A 25,930-nucleotide genomic window follows, 5' to 3' on the forward strand; every position below is an offset into this window, starting at 1 on the left:
CCTGGCAAGGGAAAGACTAGGAGAGGCCCACAATGGGGCCTGGATAGAGAGACTGAAAGGAAGACTGATGAAGAGAGGGAGAATAGGAGAGTGAGTGAAAGAAAGACATGTTGTGAGAGTGCATGAGGAAAGGGTGAGGCTAGGAGGTAGAGGGAGTGTGTGTGTGTACATGGTGGTAGTTACAGAGAAAGCCCTCTCTGTGCTTTCCCCCTTTCTCTTTCTTTCTCTCTGTCTGTCTCTGTGTCTTTTTTGCTTCTTTCTGTCCTTCAGCTCCTGACCCAAGATCAGTGATGGGAGGGTGACCCTGTCCCGTCGGCCACCACGCCTGATCGTCCCATGTGGCAGCCGCATGCATCATTATGACCATGTCACCTCTTTCAACACCTCTAGTAAAGTCACATCTCACAAGGTGCTGCACAGAAGGAATATAATAACATCAGGGCCACGTTTTGATTCTTGGTAAGACATTGCTAGTTAAGGGAGAGGACCTTGCACTCCGTGTTGGGGTTGACTGGGCTGGATTAGGCTTCATTAAGCTTCATTCTCTCTGAGTGTCATGTTTTTGTTGACAGTGGATGGACTATTATGGTTTGGAGTGTAGGCTAATTTGTGGACATTGTTAGTTTGCCAGCAATTTTAGAGCTCTCCTATAACAGCGTGGCTGCTGAATGAGACAATGCTCATGCATATTTTTTAGCCTCTATGCCATGTCTGTATCACTCGCCATATCACCGTCTATAGCTATAGTTGTCTCTGTCAGACCCTATACGCTAAGCATTTATTTTGGTTTGATTGCAGGGCTTTCCCAAGCTGCTTCATATTATATTGACCTTTCTGTCAAGTAAATGTCTATGTTGATTCTAGCTCATCAAACCCTCTATTGTCTCCCAGTCCACATGCAGACGTCAGTTATGCTGGTTGGACATTCCTCTCCCTGCCTACCAGAACATCATAAGACTAGAGCACGGTCATAGAAACCACTGGGCAAACAAACACCAGGTTATATGAGAGGACTGGAGCTGTATAAGCAATGGTATTAAAGGAAGCTATCTAGCTTGCCCTCTACCCCTCTCTCATTCTCTCTCTCCTTACTTTAATAAACCATTCTTCCTCTTTCTATCCCCTCTCTCATTCTTTCGACAGCGGTTTCTGTTTCTCTCTTTTCACTTTCTATCCCTCTCATTTGCATTCTCACTCTCCCTATTCCCTCTTGTTGCTGCTACACTGTCTCTGTCCCTCTCTCTATCCCTCTCTGTGTTTCTCACCCTTCTCCCTCTCTACTGTTGGGGCCATGTGATTCTGTGGGCACAGAGAGTGGCCCACTCCTCTCGACTCCACTCCTCTCCCTCCCCTCTGCTCTGCTGCACAGTGCTGCTGGAGAGACAGAGACATTCCCTGAATAACAAACACACACACACACACATTCCTCTACAGTGCTCTCTGTCTCTCTCCCTCTCTCCTCATCTTGTTCCATCTCTCTATCTTCATTTATTTCTCTGTCTTTCTCTCTCTTTCTATCCTTCTCTTTCTTCACTACACTTCTGAAAGATAATATCTGTAGCCATTAAACAGAGAGACTTTTAAAGTGTTCTCTCACTGACACTCTTTCTCTCACTCATCCTCCCTTTCTCACTGGCCCTGTATGCCAATGGTAAAAGGTCATATGATGGCATCATAATGAGTTATGTGTGTCTGCCAAATATATACTTTAGTCTATCTGCTTAAAAAGGACATCATGTACTCAATTCTACTCCATTAACTCATTTCATTATATGGAGCAGAGGCAATTGAATAGTTGAACATGCATGTATAGATATCCACATAATGATACTGGAGGTGAACCACAGTTCAATAGAGTGCTCTTCCTTTTTCTGTGCTGCTTATGTTTTATACTGTACCTCCTGCTCTCTGTTCAATTGAACAGCAGTGTCTGTGTTTAGACTTTAGCTCTGCGTGGTAGGACTCCGTTGTTTCCAGGTGCAGTGGACTGTTCTAAAGAGTTAGCCTGCAGCTCTGTTTCTCTCGCAGAGGTGTGTAGTATGTAGGAGCGTCCCAGAGGATCCACAGGCAGGCTCTTACTGTCTGTAGCAGAATGTGGAACACTTACAGAACTGTCCGTAACTTTACCTGCTCATTGTCCAATGCTCCACTTATGTAGAGTTGTTTGGGAACCTGAGGCGGTGTAGGTAGTGTAGAGATGGATGCAGTAGATTTTTGCCGTTCAGGTTTGTGATTTCTCCTTTCTCTTGCTCTCTTTCAAGCTGTTTTGACTGGATGAGCTGTGTTGTGGTGTCTTGTGTGATCTCTAGGGATTAACACTGGTAACCGGGATCCTGGGACTGTCCCAGGATAACTTCACATTTCCCGAAAAAATTGTCGTCGGATATCACACTAATGCAATTCCACAAAATACACATGTGCAGCAGCAGATTGGCAAAAAACTAATTGCACATTATCCAAACAGGTTGTCGCATGGAAGCCTTTATTAACCTACCGTATTTACTTCACACATAGTGGGAAAGTCGCCATAAATGAAAAGCACACGCACCGTTTTGATTGGGACAGCGCCATCGCGTTGCTTTGAGACAACGGTGGGGGACCCGTCTGGATAAATCAATCCATGTCAGATAATTTTTTCACTGAATCTCCGTTTGGATATTTGGTAACTTTTAGGCAGGGGAAATGTTAGCTAAATTGAGGTGAGAGCTAATGATCATCTTTATTCTAGTTTGCTCAAATATTAGCTGATCAGAACATTTTTGCTAACATGTTATACAAGTGGATTTTACTCTTCACCCTGTCCTACTCCCGACCAAAAGCCTGTGACTTTTCTGATAATACATCATTGTGATTTTGTTTAACTGAATCTATGTATGTATATGTGGTTAATTGATCTTCGGCTGGACAAGTGGAAGTGGTAGCTCATTTATTCGTTTGCTCATCTATCACTGAACAGAAATATTTAGCATACAATAATGTATCCTTAATATTTATTTATTGACTCACAATGTAGCCTTAAATAACTTTATATAGAGCCTATGCTATTTTCCTATCGTCCCAATCCTACTGAAACCCCAAATCCTGACTCCTGTCTCGCATGAAAATGCTTAACTTTATACTGTAGTCCATATTTTGCATTATCAAAGCACGTCTCGCCTATATGCATGTCAAAATACCGCTATAACATTTCCCCCGCTTATCTGCGCTATCTCGTATTGCTGCCCATATAAGAGCTTTGGTGAAGAATGTGTGATCAACAAACGGTATGAGAGTAGATCATCTCTCTGTTATTCATGAGTTGATGGTGGTGCTGCTTTCTGTTTGGCAAAGCATCATGGTCTGTGATGAACTGGTATTTAATGGATTGAACTCCATCTCCTTACAAAGAAACGAGAGCATCGCTTTCCTCCTGTGCAGGGATCAATCTATCTAGTCATAGCTCCCTCAGCTCAGCTAGGTTTCTCTGTATCATTAAAACTCTGTTTCAAAGCATCTGTTTTGTTATGGAACACTTCTGTGACAATTTCAAAAGGCGTGGTCTGACACTACCACTGCTAGGAGACTGAAGCAGGAACCTCCAGTGAGGAACAAAGAGAGTTTAGACAGTCAGGCAGGCATGTCTGCTGGGGACTGGAGGGAGCCCACAACAACCACGGTTAGCCAGCTCCTGATCAGTCTAGGATTGTATCCTTACTTAGTCCTTAAATCTTCTGATTTAGTTAACGGAGGTATACGATTTGTTTTGGGGGTTTAGACAACATATATCTGGAAGATACCTAAAGTGATATCTTATAAAGCCAATATAAACAAACTGGAGGTCATTGTATCTATTCTTTATTTTACCATGGCAGTTCCAGCAATATTTGAATCTCTTTCAATCTCAAGTGGGTCCTAGCCAAGAAAGGCAGCAATTACTGCAATTGAGTATCTTAATACGTAGATCCCTGGAGCTAAACTGCCTTTTCATGTTGCCCACTCACTTTGTCCGTGCCAGAAATCTTCTGGGCTTGTTTAACATCCCTCAGTCTGGGTTGTGAAGGCTTAATGTCAATGAAGCCTGGCAGTCTTCAGCTCTCTGAGTTGCTGCCACACTATTGATTTGCCCTTATGTCTTCTATCTGCTGCAGTAATCCAAAAGTGTCTGTGGGGACTGAGGAGTAACAGAGCTAGCCGCTCTGTCTTTCTCTCTCTCTGCTGAGCTACTCTGTAGTATCCCTCCATGGAGATATCTAGTGGATATAATGTGTTGGTTCAAGTTTGTTTTAAATTAAATGAAAAGGAGGGTATATTTAAATGAAAAGTAGGGTCTATTTCAATTAAAAGTATGGTCTCTGGGTCTAGCCTGGTAGCAGATCTGTCGTGTTCGTTGTCCTGTCAACAGAATTGGGAAGTAACAGGTTACAGTTACTGGTTTTTACATGTAATAATCTTGGATTACATGTAATCTGTTACTGTAACGGTTTTCTGTATGAGAAGGAGAGTCGGACCAAAATGCAGCGTGTAGATTTCGATCCATGTTTTAATAAACAAACGTAAAACACGAATCAATACAAACACTACAAAATAAAGAAAGTTATGAACGTAACGAAAACCTAAACAGCCCTATCTGGTGAAAACACACAGACAGGAACAATCACCCACCAACACACAGTGAAACCCAGGCTACCTAAATATGGTTCCCAATCAGAGACAATGACGAACACCTGCCTCTGATTGAGAACCATATCAGGCCGAACATAGAACTGGACAAACTAGACATGTAACATAGAATGCCCACTCAGATCACACCCTGACCAACCAAAACATAGAAATATACAAAGTAAACTATGGTCAGGGTGTGACAGTTACTCCCTAATCCTGTTACCTTACCAGCTAAAATATTGTAATCAAATTACACATACTTTTGGTTATTACTTCCAGGATTACTTTTCAGAATGTATGTTTCCAGTGGTGTAAAGTACTTAAGTAAAAATACTTTAAACTTCTACTTAAGTAGTTTTTTTGGGGTATCTGTACTTTACTTTACTATTTATATTTTGACAACTTTTACTTCACTACATTCCTAAAGAAAATATAGTACTTTTTACTCCATACATTTTCCCTGACAACCCAAAGTACTTACCTTTTTGAATGCTTAGCAGAACAAGAAAATTGTGAAATTCACGCAGTTATCAAGAGAACTCGTGGTCATCCCTACTGCCTATGCTCTGGCTGACTTGCGAAACACAAATGCATCTTTTGTAAATAATGTCTCTATCCGTACATTTTAAAAACAAGAACATGGTGCCGTCTGCTTTGCTTAATATAAGGAATTTGAAATGATTCATACTTATATTTTAGCAATTCAATTTACTTTTTATACTTAAGTATATTTAAAACCAAATACTTTTAGACTTTTAATCAAGTAGTATTTTACTGGGGGACTTTCACTTTTACTTGAGTAACTTTTTATTAACGTATCTAAACTTATACTCAAGTATAACAATTGGATACCTTTTCCACCACTGTATGTTTGCAAAAAAAATTGTTGACAGCTTTCTGTTTTCTCAATGACATTCAAATCAGCATTGAAAAAAGGTGCAAGTTTCTCCTGAGCAAGTCTGACCACAAGTCAGAGACCACTATGATGACACACCAAATACGTTTGATGGATTGCGGGAAAAGTGCAGGAATAGGCTTTCATAGGCTACAGGCCAAGCTATGTCTTCCAATGGTGTGACTGTGGCCGGCATCCAAAGATTATCCAACTTGAATAAAAGCTTGGAGGTAAGGATGACAGTAGTGGTGTAGTCTACGGTGATACGGATATCACTTATTATTGATATCTACATAGCGCACTGATGTGATTCACACGTTTACTTTCTCATTTAGCTTGCTGCGCCTTATGCATTGTGGTTGGCTGTTCACAAATGTACTGTATATGTGTGTTTTAACCCAATAATGGTTGAATTGAAAACGTTTAAGCTGCCTATCAAGCATTGTTTTTGTGACCAGTGGACAGCCAGTGAAAAATGTGCCCTTGCAACAGCTGCATAGTGCGGATCCAGGGCCTCATTAATGTAGGGGCTTGCAGGGCTGAAGCCCCGGGGCCCGAGCTCATAGGGGGCCCTTGAGGCAGAGAAAAATGGAAGTGTGTGTGTATATACAGTATCAGTACCAAAAGTTAGGACACAATTACTAATTCCAGGGTTTTTCTTGATTTTTTACTATTTTCTACATTGTAGAATAATAGTGACGGCATCAAAACTATGAAATAAATGTAGTAACCATGTAGTAACCAAAAAAGTGTTGTATAGCAGGTCAACAAATGGCATGTGGCAGGTTGGTCTTATGTAGTACTTGTTATGTTTGTTCCTTGTATAATGACAAACCCGGGGCTTAGGTTTAACTACTTTTAATGAACCTTATACTTCAGCTTGAAAATGAATTGTTTTGCCATGCAAGGCATTCTTCAACCACCTGCCCCGCCCGCATAGCCTGCTGGGTAACGCAGTCTAAATTATTAACACATAACAACACAGTACTAGTTGTAGTAGAGTTTTGTTATGTACCCATCAGTGACATTCCCTGTTGGTGTGATCATTTTCATCATTGATCACATCTGACAAGCAGTAGAAACGTATTGACTTCATGATTGGAGATTACAGATTGCCTCCTGGGCTCTGCTGTTCAATATTATGTTCTACCATTACTATGCAAACATTTGGACAATTTTAAACCAATGAGCCAAGAGCACATCATTGAGAGCAGCTCAGCTTTCAGCAGTAAACCCAGTGGATGACGTGTGAGTGGATCTCTCTGTTCCTCCTGTCAGTATTACTAGTTGTAATTAGGAGGAATATGTACCACAGTAACATGAAATTATTATTATTATTAAAAGCTCTGAATAAGACGGTGAGGCTTCTTCAAGAGCAGTGATACTATCAAGAGCAGTGATACTATCAAGAGCAGTGATACTATCAAGAGCAGTGTGCGGGTTTCTTCTTTTTTCTCAGGATTATTATTATTACCTCGATTCTATCATGTTTCAAGGTAAACCCCAAACTGTGTGTGTACTACTGTGCTGTACTACTGAGAAAAGAGACCGACATGATTCTTAGTCAATAATGCGTCTGTTCAATTACACAATCATGTGGTTTTAGTTTAGTCTTTGACCTCTGTATATACAGTAGTTCCATGAAGGGATTCTATAAATGAACTGAATTACTTTTAAGTAACTAGCCTTTATGAACGTCGTAGGCCTATATGGGACCTTTTTTAATGTTAAGTATGACCAGGTTTGATTTGATTAAGCAATGTTAACCTTTTCACGTGCAAGTTCCAAATATCGCTAACGGTCGCTCCAGCGTGAGTTAAAAAAATAAAAATGATACGTGTGATGTCGGTGCACTCACTGTTCCATAATGCGATTGTTACGCAACATGACAGTTAGCCCGCAAGGCGCTCAAACCAAGGCACGCTACCTGCTAATTATCTATAGGGTGTGTTTCAACTTGTCAATTTCAAAGTATTTTCTAACATGTCGTTTTCTAACAACAGTTTTAATTGAGGTGTGTTCCATCTCATTAATTCACGTAGAATTAGCCCATTTCACTGTTAAGGACAATTTATGTTTAAGACTTTACTGAGCCGGACAAACGTCTCTCTTCGAGGAGACCCCAAGCACTTCCCCAGTGTTTCCCCAGATCAAGTATGCAGACATTTGCATTTCCACTTAGAAAATAACTTGCACAAACCTTTTGCCCCTGGCACATTTTCCAGCTGGCGCCCGCTTTGCCTTCATTGCTGTTTTCCTTACTGATAAAACTTTGTGTGTGTGTGTGTGTGACTATCAAAGTAAGTGCCTTATTACATTATAATTATAGTTTCTGTATATCGTGGTGTTGTTTCTACTGTTGCACACCGTTATGTATGTATGGAGCATAATGTATTTACGTTTTCAAGTACTAGTGACATCATGCATTCTGATTATTGCATAGATTGCAATCATGTTGTCATGTAAATGTCTCAGACCAAATATGTAATAACATAACGAGTTATACGGATGGTTCACTGACTGACAGATTGAAACCATTACTCATGGTTGCCAGCTCAGACCCCCTTTCCAGGGGTTTTATTTTTTTGTTCTTTGTTTGCCTCAATTTATTGATAAATCCCTCATCATAGTAATATTTCCTGCATTATACCTTCCCCCATTTCTACCCACCCTCCCACAAACCCCCTAAAATGGTTTCAACCAAATCTGGCAACCCTGTTTAGCTTTCGCGCTACTGTTAAACTAGGCGGTAGGTTTATACTATGGGTAATAATCTGTGTGATTTGTCAAAAACTGTAAACAACGTGTCAGACGTCAGGTGCCAATCTAAATGAATATTTTTGGGGCAATGGGCACAGCCGAATTTGACTTTGTTTGTTTGCGTTTTATAGTGAATGGCGTTCTGGGATTAGGGAGTTTTCGCTTGTCAAACATAAACAAACATGGCTGCCATCATAAAGAATTTAGCTGCGTCTCAGCTAAACTAACAGCATCTCTTTTCTAAACAATATTACATTTCTCCCTTGTGCTCACCAGAGATGTGGTGCATTGTAAACAAGTCTAGCTGTTAGGTCGCTAACTTGTGTTTTGTTTATCTGTCACCGCGACTGGTTTATGGAATGAGTTTGGATATATTCCGTGTGACGCTAAAATTAATTTCGCGTTTATCTTTTACAATAAAAGGTGACATTGAGGAATAAAGTTGTGATTACCTTTTTATTTCCCATCAGTACAAAACATTTTAGATTCTTTTCAGACAACAATGCTGTTTAGACGTGTTTGTTGCATCATACGCTCTGTTGCTACTGTTCCAATCACATATTTGCGATGGTATGCTGCAGGGAGTACTCAACAATAATCACATATGTGATCGTACACGTCAAAGGGTTAAGGGTTGAATGCATTCTCTGGCTAGTCTCTGTTCTCACAGTCTGGGGACCTGACTGTTTCTGCATTGAACAACGCTACAACGTTGCCTTGCGAAACTGTTAGGCCAGACAATGCCAATTTGGCTGCAGCAGGAGCAGCCTGAGCCTGGCACCTGGGCTAATGTAGGTAGGGGGAGGAAGGGATATTACACAAGAGCATCCCAAATGGCACCAAACAGTGGCTTGCGAAAGTATTCATCCCCTTTGGCATTTGTCCTAATTTGTTGTCTTTCAACCTGGAATTAAAATAGATATTTTGGAGGTTTGTATCATTTTGATTTACACAACATGCCTACCACTTTGAAGATGCAAAATATTTTTTATTATGAAACAAACAAGATATAAGACAAAAAAATCCAGAACTTGAGCATGCATAACTATTCACCCCTGCAAAGTCAATACTTTGTAGAGCCACCTTTTGCAGCAATTACAGCTGCCAGTCTCTTGGGGTATGTCTCTATAAGCTTGGCACATCTAGCCACTGGTATGTTTGCCCATTCTTCAAGGCAAAACTGCTCCAGCTCCTTCAAGTTGGATGGGTTCCACTGGTGTAGAGCAATCTTTAAATCATACCACATATTCTCAATTGGATTGAGGTCTGGGCTTTGACTAGGCCATTCCAAGACATTTAAATGTTTCCCCTTAAACCACCCGAGTGTTGCTTTAGCAGTATGTTTAGGATTATTGTCCTGCTGGACGGTGAAAATCCATCCCAGTCTCAAATCTCTGGAAGACTGAAACAGGTTTCCCTCAAGAATTTCCCTGTATTTAGCGCCATCCATTATTCCTTCAATTCTGACCAGTTTCCCAGTCCCTGCCGATGGAAAAAAAATCCCCACAGCATGATGATGGGTTTCTCGGGGTGATGAGGTGTTGGGTTTGCGCCAGACATAGCGTTTTCCTTGATGACCAAAAAGCTCAATTTTAGTCTCATCTGACCAAATCTGTGTGACACTTAGATTGCACAGAGGTGGACTTAATTTAACTAATTATGTGACTTCTGAAGGTATTTGGTTGCGGCAGATATTATTTAGGGGCTTCATAGCAAAGGGGGTGAATACATATGCATGCACCACTTTTCCATTTTTTTAAATTTTTTGAAACAAGCTATTTTTTTTCTTCATTTTAGTTCACCAATTTGGACTATTTTGTGTATGACCATTACATGACATAAAACAAATCTATTTAAATTACAGGTTGTAATGCAAGAAAATAGGAAAAACACAAAGGAGGATGAATACTTTTGCAAGGTACTGTATTCCCTTCATAGTGCACTACTTTTGACAAGAGCGCTAATGGTCCTTGTCAAAAGTAGTGCACTACAGCTGAAGTCGGAAGTTTACATACACTTAGGTTGGAGTCATTAAAACTTGTTTTTCAACCACTCCACAAATTTCTTGTTAACAAACTAGAGTATTGGCAACTCGGTTAGGACATCTACTTTGTGCATGACACAAGTAAGTTTTCCAACAATTGTTTACATACAGTGAATTATAAGTGAAATAATCTGTATCACAATTCAAGTGGGTCAGAAGTTTCATACACTAAGTTGACTGTGCCTTTAAACAGCTTGGAATATTCCCGGAAAATAATTGTAGACCTCTACATGTCTGGTTCATCCTTGGGAGCAATTTCCAAACTCCTGAAGGTACCACGTTCATCTGTACAAACAATAGTACGCAAGTATAAACACCCTGGGACCACGCAGCCACAGCGTTCTGTCTCCTAGAGATGAATGTACTTTGCTGTGAAAAGTGCAAATCAATCCCAGAACAACAGCAAAGGACCTTGTGAAGATGCTGGAGGAAACATGTACAAAAGTATCTATATCCACAGTAAAACGAGTCCTATATCGACATAACCTGAAAGGTCACTCAGCACGGAAGAAGCCACTGCTCCACAACAGCCATAAAAAAGCCAGACTACGGTTTGCAACTGCACATGGGGACAAAGATCATACTTCTTGGAGAAATGTCCTCTGGTCTGATGAAACAAAAATAAAACTGTTTGGCCATAACGACCATAGTAATGTTTGGAGGAAAAAGGGGGAGGCTTGCAATCCCGAAGAACACCATCCCAACCGTGAAGCACGGGGGTGGCAGCATCATGTTGTAGGGGTGCTTTGCTGCAGGAGGGACTGGTGCACTTCACAAAATAGATGGCTTCATGAGGCAGGAAAATTATGTGGATATATTGAAGCAACATCTCAAGACATCAGACAGGAAGTTGAAGCTTGGTCACAAATGGGTCTTCCAAATGGACAATGCCTCCAAGCATACTTCCAGAGTTGTGGCAAAATGGCTTAAGGACAACAAAGTCAAGGTATTGGAGTGGCTATCACAAAGCCCTGACCTCAATCCCATAGAACATTTGTAGGCAGAACTGAAAAAGCGTGTGCGAGCAAGGAGGCCTACAAACCTGACTCCGTTACACCAGCTCTGTCAGGAGGAATGAGCCAACTTATTGTGGGAAGCTTGTGGAAGGCTACCCTAAACGTTTGACCCAAGTTAAACAATGTAAAGGCAATGCTACCAAATACTAATTGAGTGTATGTAAACTTCTGACCCACTGGGAATGTGATGAAAGAAATGAAAGCTGAAATAATTCTCTACTATTATTCTGACATTTCACATTCTTAGGATCACCATTTTCTTTTAACTGACCTAAGACAGGGAATCTTTACTAGGATTAAATTAAATTGTGAAAAACTGAGTTTAAATGTATTTGGCTAAGGTGTATGTAAACTTCCGACTTCAACTGTATATAGGGACTAAGGTGCCATTTGAGATACAGCCCTGGTGTTAGATCCTCACTCGGCTCTCTGTTTGCTCTCAGGGAGTTGAAGTTTCAGCCTACAGGAGGATAGAGAGATTGAGTGGAAGAGAGAGGGAATAGAGTGGAGGGGATGGGCAAATAAACTCCTGGAGCTATGGAGACCGTGAGAGCATAGCCACACCTCAGTGTGTCTAACATAATCTCACTCACTCACTCACATTTACACAGCAAACCTCCAGTGCATGAGACCTGCCGGCCGTATCCAAACACATCTCAGTCAGTTCAGCATGTGTCTCTCTGTGTGTGAAGTTATAGAGCTGTGTGAAGCTGTACAGTTGTGTGAAGCTGTACAGTTGTGTGAAGCTTGCTAAGAAACATTTTAGCTGAAAAGGTTCTCACAAGTTCTGCAGACAAACACTTACTCTGAACATTGGAACATGTATCTGAGGTGTGTTTGTTTGTTTGTGTGCATGTGCGTGCATGTGAATTCCCTGCTTGAGTGTTGTGTGAAATGGAGATAGTGTGTCTTATTACACAGAGGATCTACAATGCCATGCCATGCAGACTGAGGGGGGCTTCAGTTTGTCTCATGCCACACCACTCACAGGGCAGGACCAACTTTAGATTTGACTAATGATGTAGCTAGTCTCCTGAGCTGTGCGTTGACTCCCTTCCCCTCGTTCTCTCATTTATCTTTCTATCTGTGTTTCTCTCTCGTGTGCACTTTTATATGGACACGCACACACAAACACACATTGGAGAAGGATACTTTACGCAGCAGAGCTGTTCCATTTGATACTGTGTTCTTGTTGGCCCTTGTAGACTAGGGAGTATTTTATTGAGTCTTTACAGTAAAGGACTGAGTCTATACTTCAATATTGATTTAGCTCCTTTTACCTGTTTTGATTCCAATCCAAACCCCAGCAGCCCATCCCATTCCCCCTGCTACACTTGCTCGTTCAGGAATAGTGTCAGGGCCTCGCCTCAGGAAGTTCCCATTACTTTTGTCCACAGCATTTCCCAAGTGTTCTGGCAACGTTCTTATTAAGTTCATATACCACATACAGTGTCCTTGAGAGAGACTGTTCTTAATAGCTCTTTGCTCTGACATCGAACATCACACTATTTACATCAAATCAGATCCATGTGCTTGTACGCTGTACTATATATGGCTATGCGTTGAATGTGTTAGTGAGCTTCAACAGCTGTTGTACTGTAGCACCAGAGGATGATATGAGTGTTCTGTTTGAAAAAGGGCCATCCATCCATCTCTCTTTGTTTAGCTGGGAACAACAGCTCTGCAGCTGTGGGCCTCTCGTGGATTGTTCTGGAAAAGGTCTGATAGAGGGAGCAATGGCTGGCTGGGAAGGTCACAGGTCAGGTGGCTTAGAGACAGAGAGAGGGGGGGGTAGAGGGATAGGGAGAGGGGTTAGAGCGAGAGAGGGGGAGAGATGTGGGGATATGGGGGCAGAGAGAAAGAGGGAGAGAAAAAGAGAGAGGAGGAGGCGGTAGAGAGAGCGAGAGTAGGAGTGAGGTAGAGTGGGAGTGAGGCACCGTCAGCGTCCCCTTCCCTATGACAGACAGACTGACTGACTAATTAACATTCCTCTTGTTCAGTATCCATACAGACAGACCCAGCACCAGAAAACATGACTTATTATGATTACCCAGGTTAGCTTAGGTCTGATTGGCCAACAGACTGTACAGCACCAATAATAATAATGTTAGACAATACACAGTTGTGATTTATTCACTAGGATCCTGGAGAAATGACTGTGACGCTGTGAATTCTGTTCTTTATACATGTTATGCAATATCGGTGACTTTATGTAATATGCATGATATTTTCATTTGCATTTGAATAAACATGTTATGACTCAATGTTGCCCCTGAAGGCGAACAGCCAATGGTCTCACACACACACACACACACACACACACACACACACACACACACACACACCACAGACAGAATACTCACACACACAGCGAGAGACAGTCTTTCCTTACCTGACCTACAGCACAGACATCAGCCCCAAGTCAAATAGTATTTACCCTGTGTGCTGCTGCTGTGTTGCTATAGTAACAAGAGAGCTGGTGTACAGATAAGGCTTCAGTCTGTAGATGAACACAGATTGTCTCTCTGCTACATTCCGCTCTTAATGTCAGCCAGTTCAGGTGCAGACCGACACACAAACAGGGTTGCAACGCTATCGGTCATTTACCAAAGTTACCGGAATCTTCAGTAATATTGGTAATTAACAGAAAATCTATGCTAATCTATTGTAACTTTGGTAATTTATACTTGAATAACTTGTACAAAATGTATTCATATATAGTATTCCTTTTTTATATCTGTCCATATTGTCTAAGTTTCTAGTAGATGGTTCAAGAGAAAATAGCCTAATTAGTGAAAAAAGCTTTGAATGAAAAATGGCATTATTTTCAGTTAACTCTGCAACTCTTTCAACTATTGACTCTTCCAACTGCCACCAGTTTGACGCCAAAACATGGACAACAAATTCATATTGACAGTCAAATAAATAAATGTTTATAAAAAATAAATAAAATATATTTCATGCTGAAACCCTCATATTTAACACCAATGGTATTCACTAAGTTGATGGTTTATATTTAGGGAAGTGGAGGGTCTTCAGAATAAGAAGGGGAGGACCATCCTCCTCAGTGAATTTAATAAAAATGTAAATTAGTGAAGGTTATTTTTTAGATAAAACTATACTAAATATATTCACTTCACCAAATAATTTATTAAAACACTTTTGCGATGGTCTACAGTAGCCTCAGCAGCACTCTGTAGGGTAGCCCCATGGTGTAGCTTTTGTCTTCCCCTGGGTACATTGACTATAATACAAAATCTATGAGGCTCATGGTTCTCAGCCCTTCCATATATTTACACTAATTATGACAACTTCCGGAGAACGTCCTCCAACCTATCAGAGATCTTGCAGCATGAACTGACATGTTGTCCACCTAATCAAGATCAGAGAATGAATCTAGTACTGAAAGCATAAGCTACAGCTAGCTAGCACTGCAGTGCATACAATGTGGTGAGTAGTTGACTCAAAGAGAGAGAAAGACGATAGTTGAACAGTTTTGAACAATTGAATTTCTTCCAAAATGAAGGGGAAGAGAGCTATATTTGGTTGTATTTTAGATATGTATATTTTTTTACTTTCACTTAGCTAAGAAATGCAGCTAGCTAGTTTCGACTACTCAAACACCCTGCTCAAACAGAAAGGAATGCTATGTTATCTAGCTGGCTATGACTATCCAACACTGGAACTCTTCCAAGTCAAGGTAAACTTTGGTTTTGATCATTTATTGATATGAAGGTTTGGCTTGGAATTATTATTATTTTTTATTTTTTTTGCCTGCTAATGAGCAAACAAGCAAATCATGCTGTTTTTATGTGCTAGCTATGAGAGTGAACTGTTTGTGTGTGGTCATGGGTGTATTCATTTAGCCCATTTGTATTTATTAAGGATCCCCATTAGTTCCTGCCAAAGCAGCAGCTACTCTTCCTGGGGTTTATTATGGATCCCCATTAGTTCCTGCCAAAGCAGCAGCTACTCTTCCTGGAGTTTATTATGGATCCCCATTAGTTCCTGCCAAAGCAGCAGCTACTCTTCCTGGGGTCCAGCAAAATTAAGGCAGTGTATACAATTTTAAAAACATTACAATACATTCACAGATTTCACAACACACTGTATGCCCTCAGGCCCCTACTCCACCACTACTAAATATCTACAGTACTAAATCCATGTGTATGTATAGTGCGTATGTTATCGTGTGTGTGTATGCGTGTGTCTGCCAATGTTTGTGTTGCTTCACAGTCACCACTGTTCCATAAGGTGTCTTTTTAATCAGTTTTTTTAAATCAAATTTTACTGCTTGCATTAGTTACTTGATTTGGAATAGAGTTCCATGTAGTCATGGCTCTATGTAGAACTGTGTGCCTCCAATAGTCTGTTCTGGACTTGGGGACTGTGAAGAGACCTCTTGTGGCATGTCTGGTGGGGTATGCATGGGTGTCGGAGCTGTGTGCCAGTAGTTTAGACTGACTGCTTGGTGAATTCAACATGCCAATACCTCTCATAAATAAAAGTAGTAATGAAGTCAATGTCTCCTCCACTTTCAACCAGGAGAGATTGACATGCATATTATTAAAAAACGTTTCTTAAAAGGAACAAAACAGGGATAAACATATCTGAATTTGTCCATACATACCTATATCTGCAGCTGTTTAACTAATGATTACACCCTAGATCAGCTAGATGCAGGCAAGAGTGTGCAAGGCGGTATTGAATGTGTCACTGCCTGTCACCTTGATTGTTCAAAATTCTCTTGACCTGTGCACCTATTTTGTAAACTTTCATTCGTAGTAGCCTAAACCTATCAATGTTACATTGAGCTGGGTGAATGGAATTTGATTGACAGTCATTCAATATGCTGTAGTAGAAATAAGGCCATGCTCATAAAAAAATGATCAGCACAGCCAGTGATTTAGGATAATGTTTTACAGCTTTGTCATTCTATTATCGTATTTAATTGTTTAATATATTTTACATGTGATAAGGCCACACAGAGGGCCAGAGATAATTACTAACACCTGTGATAATCTGAAGTACTCAAAAGGGCCATTAGATATCTTGTGATAGATTACATAAAATCCTTGAAGAATACCATCATTCTGGCAGTTTACTGGTAAACATTGAACGTTTCAAGTAATATACCCTCCCTTTGCAACCCTACACACAACAACCCTATCTATGACATCACTAACTGTTTATTTTGTTCAGTGTATATTGTTATGATGTTCTCAGTACAGTTGAAGTCTGAGGTTTACATACACCTTAGCCAAATACATTTAAACTCAGTTTTTCACAATTCCTGACATTTAATCCGAGTACGAATTCCCTGTCTTTCAATTTCAGTCTCTCGATGTGCAAAACTGATAGACATACCCCAAGCGACTTACAGCTGTAATCGCAGCAAAAGGTGGCGCTACAAAGTATTAACTTAAGGGTGCTGAATAATTTTGCACGCCCAATTTTTCAGTTTTTGATTTGTTAAAAAAGTTTGAAATATCCAATAAATGTCGTTCCACTTCATGATTGTGTCCCACTTGTTGTTGATTCTTCACAAAAAAATACAGTTTTATATCTTTATGTTTGAAGCCTGAAATGTGGCAAAAGGTCGCAAAGTTCAAGGGGATCGAATACTTTCGCAAGGCACTGTATATATATATTTTTTTAAATATATATTTTTTATTATATATATATATATATATATATATATATATATATATATATATATATATATATATATATATATATATATATATATATATATATATATATATATATATATATATATATACACCTTTTATTTAATCTTTATTTAACTAGGCAAGTCAGTTAAGAACACATCCTTATTTTCTATTTTCAATGACGGCCTAGGGACAGTGGGTTAACTGCCTCGTTCAGGGGCAGAACGACAGATTTTCACCTTGTCAGCTCGGGGGATTCAATCTTGCAACCTTACAGTTAACTAGTCCAACGCAATAATGACCTGCCTCGCACTCTTTGCACTCCACGAGGAGACTGCCTGTTACGCAAATGCAGTAAGCCAAGGTAAGTTGGTAGCTAGCATTAAACTTATCTTATAAAAATCAATCAATCATAATCTCTAGTTAACTAAACATGGTTGATGATATTATCTAGCGTGTTCTGTGTTGCATATAATTTGACTGAGTATCTAAGTATCTGACTGAGCGGTGGTAGGCAGAAGCAGGCGCGTAAACATGAATTTAAACAGAACTTTCGTGCGTTTTGCCAGCAGCTCTTCGTTGTGCGTCAAGCATTGCGCTGTTTATGACTTCAAACCTATCAACTCCCGAGATGAGGCTGGTGTGACTGAAGTGAAATGGCTGGCTAGTTAGCGTGCGCTAATAGCGTTTCAAACTTCACTCGCTCTGAGCCTTGAGGTGGTTATTTCCCTTGCTCTGCATGGGTAACGCTGCTTCGACGTGGTGGCTGTTGTCGTTGTGTTGCTGGTTCGAGCCCAGGGAGGAGCGAGGAGAGGGACGGAAGCTATACTGTTACACTGGCAATACTAAAGTGCCTATAAGAACATCCAATACTCAAAGGTTAATGAAATACGAATGGTATAGAGGGAAATAGTCCTATAATTCCTATAATAACTACAACCTAAAACTTCTTACCTGGGAATATTGAAGACTCATGTTAAAAGGTTAAAAGGAACCACCAGCTTTCTCATGTTCTGAGCAAGGAACTGAAACGTTAGCTTTCTTACATAGCACATATTGCACTTTTACGTTCTTCTCCAACTCTTTGTTTTTGCATTATTTAAACCAAATTGAACATGTTTCATTATCTACTTGAGACAAAATTGATTTTATTGATGCATTATATTAAGTTAAAATAAGTGTTAATTCAGTATTGTTGTAATTGTCATTATTACAAATACATATATTTTTTTTAATCGGCCGATTAATCGACATCGGTATCGGCGTTGAAAAATCATAATCGGTCGACCTCTAATCTGCACGCACAGTGAGGCGAAGACTTTTGGAGGATGGCCTGGTGTCAAGAAGGGCAGCAAAGATGGCACTTCTCTCCAGGAAAAAAACAGACTGAATGTTAAACCAGACTGAATGTTGTGCTCATCATAAAACAACAGCTTATTCCACAGTCAATGAGAATACAGTATTTATTAAGGAGGGGCGTGAGTACGCGTTTAAAGGTTTGTATTCGATTACTAATAATAAGTTCTTGAAATCCTCAAATGCAACACTTTTTTTTTGTTGTCACCAAATCTTTATTAATATTGTACATTTCTTGTTGGGGGGCTACAGGCACAATACACACATTGATGTAATCTCACATCCACCCACTTTAAAAAGTACACAAGTACAAAGTTTTGATCACCATGATCAAACCACAGAGCCAGAAAGTAACAATAAATGTAGTACAGAGGGGAAAAAAGAAGTGTGTCTCTAGCGAAATCTCTGATGTATTGAGAGATTCAAGGAGCTATCATCGTTCAGCAACATACTCATGTCCCAAAAGTATTTAACTGCAGGGCCCCCGAGCTGTCGTTCTGCCCCTGAACAGGCAGTTAACCCACTGTTCCTAGGCCGTCATTGAAAATAAGAATTTGTTCTTAATTGACTTGCCTAGTTTTAAAAAAATATACAAATTTTAAAAGTATGAAGGAACAGTTGGGAGTTGGGGCCAATTGTATAATGAAAAGTTTCTTTAGCGTTAAATACAGTGTCTGAACAAATGTAAAATGTATAAATTGATGGGATGCTGTCAACAAATGTAAAATGTATAAATTGACGGGATGCCAATGTCATATTTTTCAATATTCTGTTCCAGTTAAAGCGTCATTCAGATTCACTTAGATCTGTGGATCATAATTTTTTTATTGGCTAGCTCAGAATATGAACTTTCCAAAAGTAGTTTATATATTTTGGACATCAGTCCTTTTGGGAGCCCAGATAATTTATTTACAAATCCCATCATTGGATGGTTCGGTAGTTGGGTTTCCAACATAGCTGACCTAAATTGTAAATATAGAAAAAAGGTAATATGAATGTCTATCAATCCTTGTAATGTTCCTAAACCATTACTCTCAATCGGCAAGGTGTACGGATTCCACATTTGGACCATGAGGTGATGCAAAAGACCAGATCGTAAGGCATTATTTATTTTTTTACCGCTTTTTCTCCCCAATTGGTAGTAAGTCTTGTCTCATCATTGCAACTCCTGTACGCACTCGGGAGAGGTGAAGCTTGTGTGTCCTCCAAAACACAACCCAACCAAGCCGCACTGCTTCTTGACACAATGCCCACTTAACCCGGAAGCCAGCCACACCAATGTGTCGGAGGAAACACCGTACACCTGGCGACTGTGTCAGCGTGCACTGCGCCCGGCCCACCACAGGAGTCGCTAGTGCAAGGACATCCCTGCCGGCCAAACCCTCCCTAACCCGGATGACGCTGGGCCAATTGTGCGCTGCCTCGTGTCTCCCGGTTGCGGCCAGCTGTGACAGAGCCTGGACTCGAACCCAGAATCTCTACTGGCACAGCTAGCACTGCTAGCACCCAGTGCACCATTCTGGAGGTCTATCGCAAGGCATTGTTGTGAAATATTGGAGTATGATAAAGTAAGATATCTTTGGCATATAATGAGATGACGTGACCCGTAGAATTGAAAGACTATTTAGCAGGTAAAATGTATATGCTCTGAAAAAATTTCAAACACTTCAATCTTTTTATTGTTGGGATTATGTCAAGTGCAGCAAAAATATGTTTTGTTTTCAGTTGTATATCAGAAAAAACAGTAATTGGAAAAACCAGTAGCATACTGCGAACACTCAACATTATTTTCATGAGAGTACTTGAACACACTTTCTTTCAAAATCCCATCCCTAATATATCTTTCCTATAATTGTTTTAAGGCTTCCTCACAGATATCTACTAGCAGGGGTTGGAATTGAAATGATATTTCGTTCTGAACAGAACCACCATTTCTTTTTCCGTTCCACTGTTCTGACCAGCAAAATAAAGTTCTGAACCGGTTAGAACCTTAAAGTACTGGTTTATATTGTTCCTTTCTGATCCTTTTTTAACTTGTGAAATCAACCATTTTTACATTTATCTCGTTAAATTTCTTCAGCAATCAGTGCGGATAGAGCAGGCAAGGTAGTTGTTTACATGAGTGATGGACAGACAAGTGTAGCCTATGATGCAATACAACTGAAATTTTGCGGGTGGGGGAGAGAGCGAGAGAGGGAAGTGTAAAGTGGTGCACATCTTGTTATGACATGCATTATCTGAATTAGGTCCACAGAATTATACCTAGGGGGAGCGGATTCTATGAATGAACTTTGAATGTTCTTTTGAGCTAGCAAGCTCGCAACGTCAGTACAGTAGCCTATGCTTTGGAGGGAGAGGGGCAGGTATTCTAACCACACACCGGCAAAGATTTTCAGCTGGGAAGCAGGCAGCCACTGGAATACATTTCTGAGTGACAGAGTCAGGGCTTTGCATAGGTGCTTTGTTGCATTTTTGTGTGGGAAAAAATGCCTCTAACTTAAAATAAACGTATTAACCGGTTCCCATGCTTTTTTAAAAAAGTTTCTGTTCCAGAAGAGTATGGAACACAACATTTTGAACAGAAATACAATGGTTCATTGGATCAGTCTAAAAGTTTGCACATACACTGCTGCCATCTAGTGGCCAAAATCTCAATTGCGCCTGGGCTGGAATAATATATTATGTCTTTTCTCTTGCATTTCAAAGATGATGGTACAAAAAAACGCATGTTTTTTTTTTTCTTTGTATAACTTTTTTCCAGATCTAATGTGTTATATTTTCGTACATTCCTTTCAAATGGTATCACGAATATGCATATCCTTGTTTCAGGTCCTGAGCTACAGGCAGTTAGATTTGGGTATGTCATTTTAGGTGAACATTTGAGGGGAAAAAAGGGTGGATCCTTAAGAGGTTTTAAACAACAAGACTCACTTTACACTTGCTGACATGTTCACATTAGGCACACACACTCTGGTGTGGCTGAATGGTGAATAAGAGCTTCTTTGTGCTGCAGGTCTGACTGTGTGTTGGCCCTGCCTGGGGCACCATTATTTCTCATACAGTACACTCTGAGGGTCTGCAGACTGTCTCTGTGCTTTACGAGGAGTCATTTATCCAGCACAGTTAGTGCAGCAGGCATGGCTGCTCACACCCCTTCTCTACCCCCACAGCAGAGCTCCTCTTTGTGGGAAAAAAAGGGGAGGTGTTAGTGATGTTAGGGAGGTTTGACTGATGTTATGACTGCAGCATCATATCTTGTTATGGCTGTGTGTGGAGGGTGATTTGCTCCTGAACAACAGCAGGGAGCCAGTAGGGCTGGGGAGGAAACACACACCATGCAAACTCACTAATAAATGCACTGAAAGACCCTATTGTCTAGCCGTCTAAAATAATGGATAATTGTCTGCAGGATTGTTCATCATTTCGGGTTTTGAAATAGATTAAATCCATTTGTTAACTGGTGGAAGTGTAAAAAAATAAATACAATTTAAATGAAATTGTTTTCAGAGGCCACTTGAAAAACAATTCCAATAATGAAACCGGCATATCTGCCGGAATGTCCCTGTTAATGAAAAAATATTTGCTGGTGGACATTTTTCCAAGTTTCTATTGAAAAATGAAAGAGGAGCAGCTTAATATTGAAGCGGAGGGCATTCTTCTACTGTTCTTTCACTCTGTAATGATAGTAATGTAATGGAGTATTTTCTCTATGTCCTCTTTCCTCTTCCAGAGGGTCTCTGTGGATTGAAATACCCCCATGACTAAGAGATGTGGTCGTGATCATTATTCCATTGGCAGAGCTTTTCACTAAGCAAGGTGGGCTCATTATACCTGCTTCACACTGACACTCCTATCTGCAGGGTCTTATTGATCAACATAACGACCAGATACTGTAGATACACTGTGCTAGCTTTACATCTTCACATTAAGGCAACCTCTTAAGAATTAAGCTTTAAGGAGCAATTCAGCATGACTGAATGTCTAGCATACCGTAGGTCCAAAAAAACAGATTTTCACCAAGGTTTCATGATGCTTGTATCTGAGATTGTTCTATACATCAGTTGGTGTCACTATAAACTTCGATATGAGGTCCTAAACTTAACATGAAAGTGCACCCTTGTAGCGGTGTGGGCTAATACAGTCAAAATGTTTGGGTAAGTTGAACCAAGGGCAAGTTGAGCAAATTTAAGTGTTTTCTTCCCAGGCATAATGCAAAGCGTTATCGCTGGGATATGAAGTATCAACCGGGCCTGGCCTATGTTAAAAAAGTACAAAGTATTTGTTAGGTGTTAAGCCTGTGTTAAAATATGATTCAAATTATTAAAAGACAAAAAACTGAATTGTGTTTGGGAAATAAAGATAGACATGGTTTTAAATAGGTAGTGGAAATATTTAATTCAGTGCAGAATTTTGTTTGTCGGCGGCTTAACTTACCCTGTCCCACGACTCAACTTACCCCATACCTGACTGGCCTGCACAGAGCCCTGACCTCAACCCCATCGAACACCTTTGGGATGAATTGGAACGCCGGGCCTAATCACCCAACATCCATGCCCAACCTCACTAATGCTCTTATGACTGAATGGAAGCAAGTCACCGCAGCATTGTTCCAACATCTAGTGGAAAGCCTGAGTGGAGTGGAGGCTGTTCTAGCAACAAAGGGAGGACCAACTTCATATTAATGTCCATGATTTTGGAATGAGATGTTCGACGAGGATGTAGTGTAACTCATCCAAATGGCTTTGACTTCTCAAAAACAGTATAAAGCTAACACAATATAATGCTCCGTCACCTTATTAATTTAGCCACTTACTTAGATAACTAGCAAGTTAAACTTAGAGGTCACGTTAACGCAGAATTCATGCAGGAAAAAAAGATAAAATGCATAATAAAAACCTTTCTGCGTTTTGTAAACTCAGATCTAAAACGCTAATTATTGTAATTTCTGCTCAGCATCAAACAAATTTTGTGCTTCAGTTGCACTTCTCCACTCAGATGAGAATTCAGGAATGGACATTCTATCATGTATCGGCAGACAGAGTTCTGACTGTGTAGCTACTTTTTCTGGTACTTTTCTCGGTGTGGCCAGTAAATTGCAAGATTACCTTTACACAAAACATTAGAAAATGAAGCTGGCTACATTCTTTATGATAAACATTGGAAATATGATGGCCATGGATCGTTTTTGGAAAAAATACCATGCTTTTTAATCGTAAACTCATTTTCGTGTGTGGCTGCCAGCCAAATAGCGTTGCACTTATGTTGTCATCTGATAACAATTAAGCTATTTTCTGCTGAATGGGTTGCACTAATATATTTTATGTGAAGAAAAACTATAGTTGCACGTCCCTAATCACTGTATTGAAGCAAAAAAATACTTGACATTCAATATAAAACACGACCCCTGTCAATACACACCTGCTCCCTCTTTCTCCATTTATGTAATTTACAAACAAACACTGTTCAGGGGAACTACAGTACGCTTCATAATGTAAAATTATGTGACGGGTGAAATGAAGAACATGATCTGCTTCATATTATATATTGCACAAGTTGACTGCAGGTACAGTTGAAGTCGGAAGTTTACGTACACTTAGTTTGGAGTCATTAAAACATGCTTTTCGACCACTCCACAAATTTTAAGTTAACAAACTATAGTTTTGGCAAATCGGTTAGGACATCTCCTTTGTGCATGTCACAAGTAATTTTTCCAACAATTGTTTACAGACAGATTATTTCACTTATAATTCACTGTATCACAATTCCAGTGGGTCAGAAGTTTACATACACTAAGTTGACTGTGCCTTTAAACAGCTTGGAAAATTCCAGAAAATGATGTCATGGCTTTAGAAGCTTCTGATAGGCTATGACATCATTTGAGTCAATTTGAGGTGTACCTGTGAATGCAATTTCCAAATGCCTGAAGGTACCACGTTCATCTGTACAAACAATAGTACACAAGTATAAACACCATGGGGCCACTCAGCGGCCCTACCACTCAGGAAGGAGACGCGTTCTGTCTCCTAGAGATGAATGTACTTGGGTGCAAAAAGTGCAAATCAATCCCAGATCAACAGCAAAGGACCTTGTGAAGATGCTGGAGGAAACAGGTACAAAAGGATCTATATCCACAGTAAAATGAGTCCTATATCGACATAACCTGAAAGGCTGCTCAGCAAGGAAGAAGCCACTGCTCCAAAACCGCCATAAAAAAGCAAGACTACGGTGTTGCAACTGCACATGGGGACAAAGATGGTACTTCTTGGAGAAATGTCCTCTGGTCTGATGAAACAAAAATAGAACTGTTTGGCCAAAATGACCATCGTTATGTTTGGAGGAAAAGGGGGAGGCTTGCAAGCCGAAGAACACCATACCAACTGTGAAGCACAGGGGTGGCAGCATCATGTTGTGGGGGTGCTTTGCTGCAGGAGGGACTGGTGTACTTCACAAAATGGCATCATGAGGGAGGAAAATGATGTGGATATATTGAAGCAACATCTCATGACATCAGTCAGGAAGTAGGTCGCAAATGGGACTTCCAAATGGACAATGACCCCAAGCATACTTCCAAAGTTGTGGCAAAATGGCTTAAGGACAACAAAGTCAAGGTATCGGAGTGGCCATCACAAAGCCCTGAACTCAGTCCTATAGAAAATGTGTAAGGCAGAGCTGAAAAAGCGTGTGCGAGCAAGGAGGCCTACAAACCAGACTCTGTTACACCAACTCTGTCAGTATCAATGGGCTAAAATTCACCCAATGTTACGCCCTGACCATAGAGAGCCTTTTTATTCTCTATTTTGGTTAGGTCGGGGTGTGACTAGGGTGGGTAATCTAGTTTGTTTTATTTCTATGTTGGCCTGGTATGGTTCCCAATCAGAGGCAGCTGTTTAGCATTGTCTCTGATTGGGGATCATATTTAGGCAGCCATTTTCCCCACTGTTTTTTTGTGGGATCCTGTTTATGTGTAGTTGCCTGTGAGCACTCCATAGCTTCATGTTTCGTTAGCTTTTTTTCCCAATTGTTTTGTGCGTTTCGCGAAAAAAAAAAGATGTGGAACCCATATCACGCTACGCCTTGGTTCGAATGTTATTTTGACGATCGTGACACCCAACTTATTGTGGGAAGCTTGTGGAAGGCTACCCTAAACGTTTGACCCAAGTTAAACAATGAAAAGGCTACCAAATACTATTTGAGTGTATGTAAACTTCTGACCCACTGGGAATGTGATGAAAGAAATAAAAGCTGAAATAAATGATTCTCTCTACTTAACTGACCTAAGACAGGGAATTCTTACTAGGATTAAGTGTCAGGAATTGAGAAAAACTTTGTTTAAATGTATTTGGCTAAGGTGTATGTAAACTTCCACTGTATTTACTTCAAAAGTAGCTACTTATATAATTTTTTTATTTTTTGAAAAACTTTTAAAAAATAGTTTTGACGGTATTGAAAAACCATCCCGTGGCTATTTGCAAATACCCCCGTATATAGGGTATACCATCCAAGCCTAGTAAACAATTGCTCAACTCTTCACTATATGCTTTTTGAA

At 40.2% G+C, this 25,930-nt stretch overlaps 1 protein-coding gene across 7 annotated transcripts in view; it reads left to right on the forward strand.

Annotated features, from left to right (window-relative positions):
* LOC110536168 (phosphatidylinositol 4-phosphate 5-kinase type-1 beta) overlaps window positions 1–25,930 on the forward strand; it is a 68,951-nt gene that overhangs the window by 13,447 nt on the left and 29,574 nt on the right. For 3 of the 7 annotated variants that reach the window (XM_036936045.1, XM_036936041.1, XM_036936042.1), the window contains exon 2: window positions 22,115–22,200. The exons of 2 other annotated variants lie outside the window; for them this stretch is intronic. The gene's annotated coding sequence lies outside the window, so the exon portion shown is untranslated. Of the gene's footprint in view, window positions 1–2,200; window positions 2,226–22,114; window positions 22,201–25,930 lie in introns of those variants that run through there. 2 more of the 7 variants (XM_036936044.1, XM_036936048.1) reach the window with 2 other exon arrangements.

The sequence above is a fragment of the Oncorhynchus mykiss genome, chromosome 11, assembly GCF_013265735.2.
Source record: "Oncorhynchus mykiss isolate Arlee chromosome 11, USDA_OmykA_1.1, whole genome shotgun sequence".
Taxonomy (NCBI): domain Eukaryota; kingdom Metazoa; phylum Chordata; class Actinopteri; order Salmoniformes; family Salmonidae; genus Oncorhynchus; species Oncorhynchus mykiss.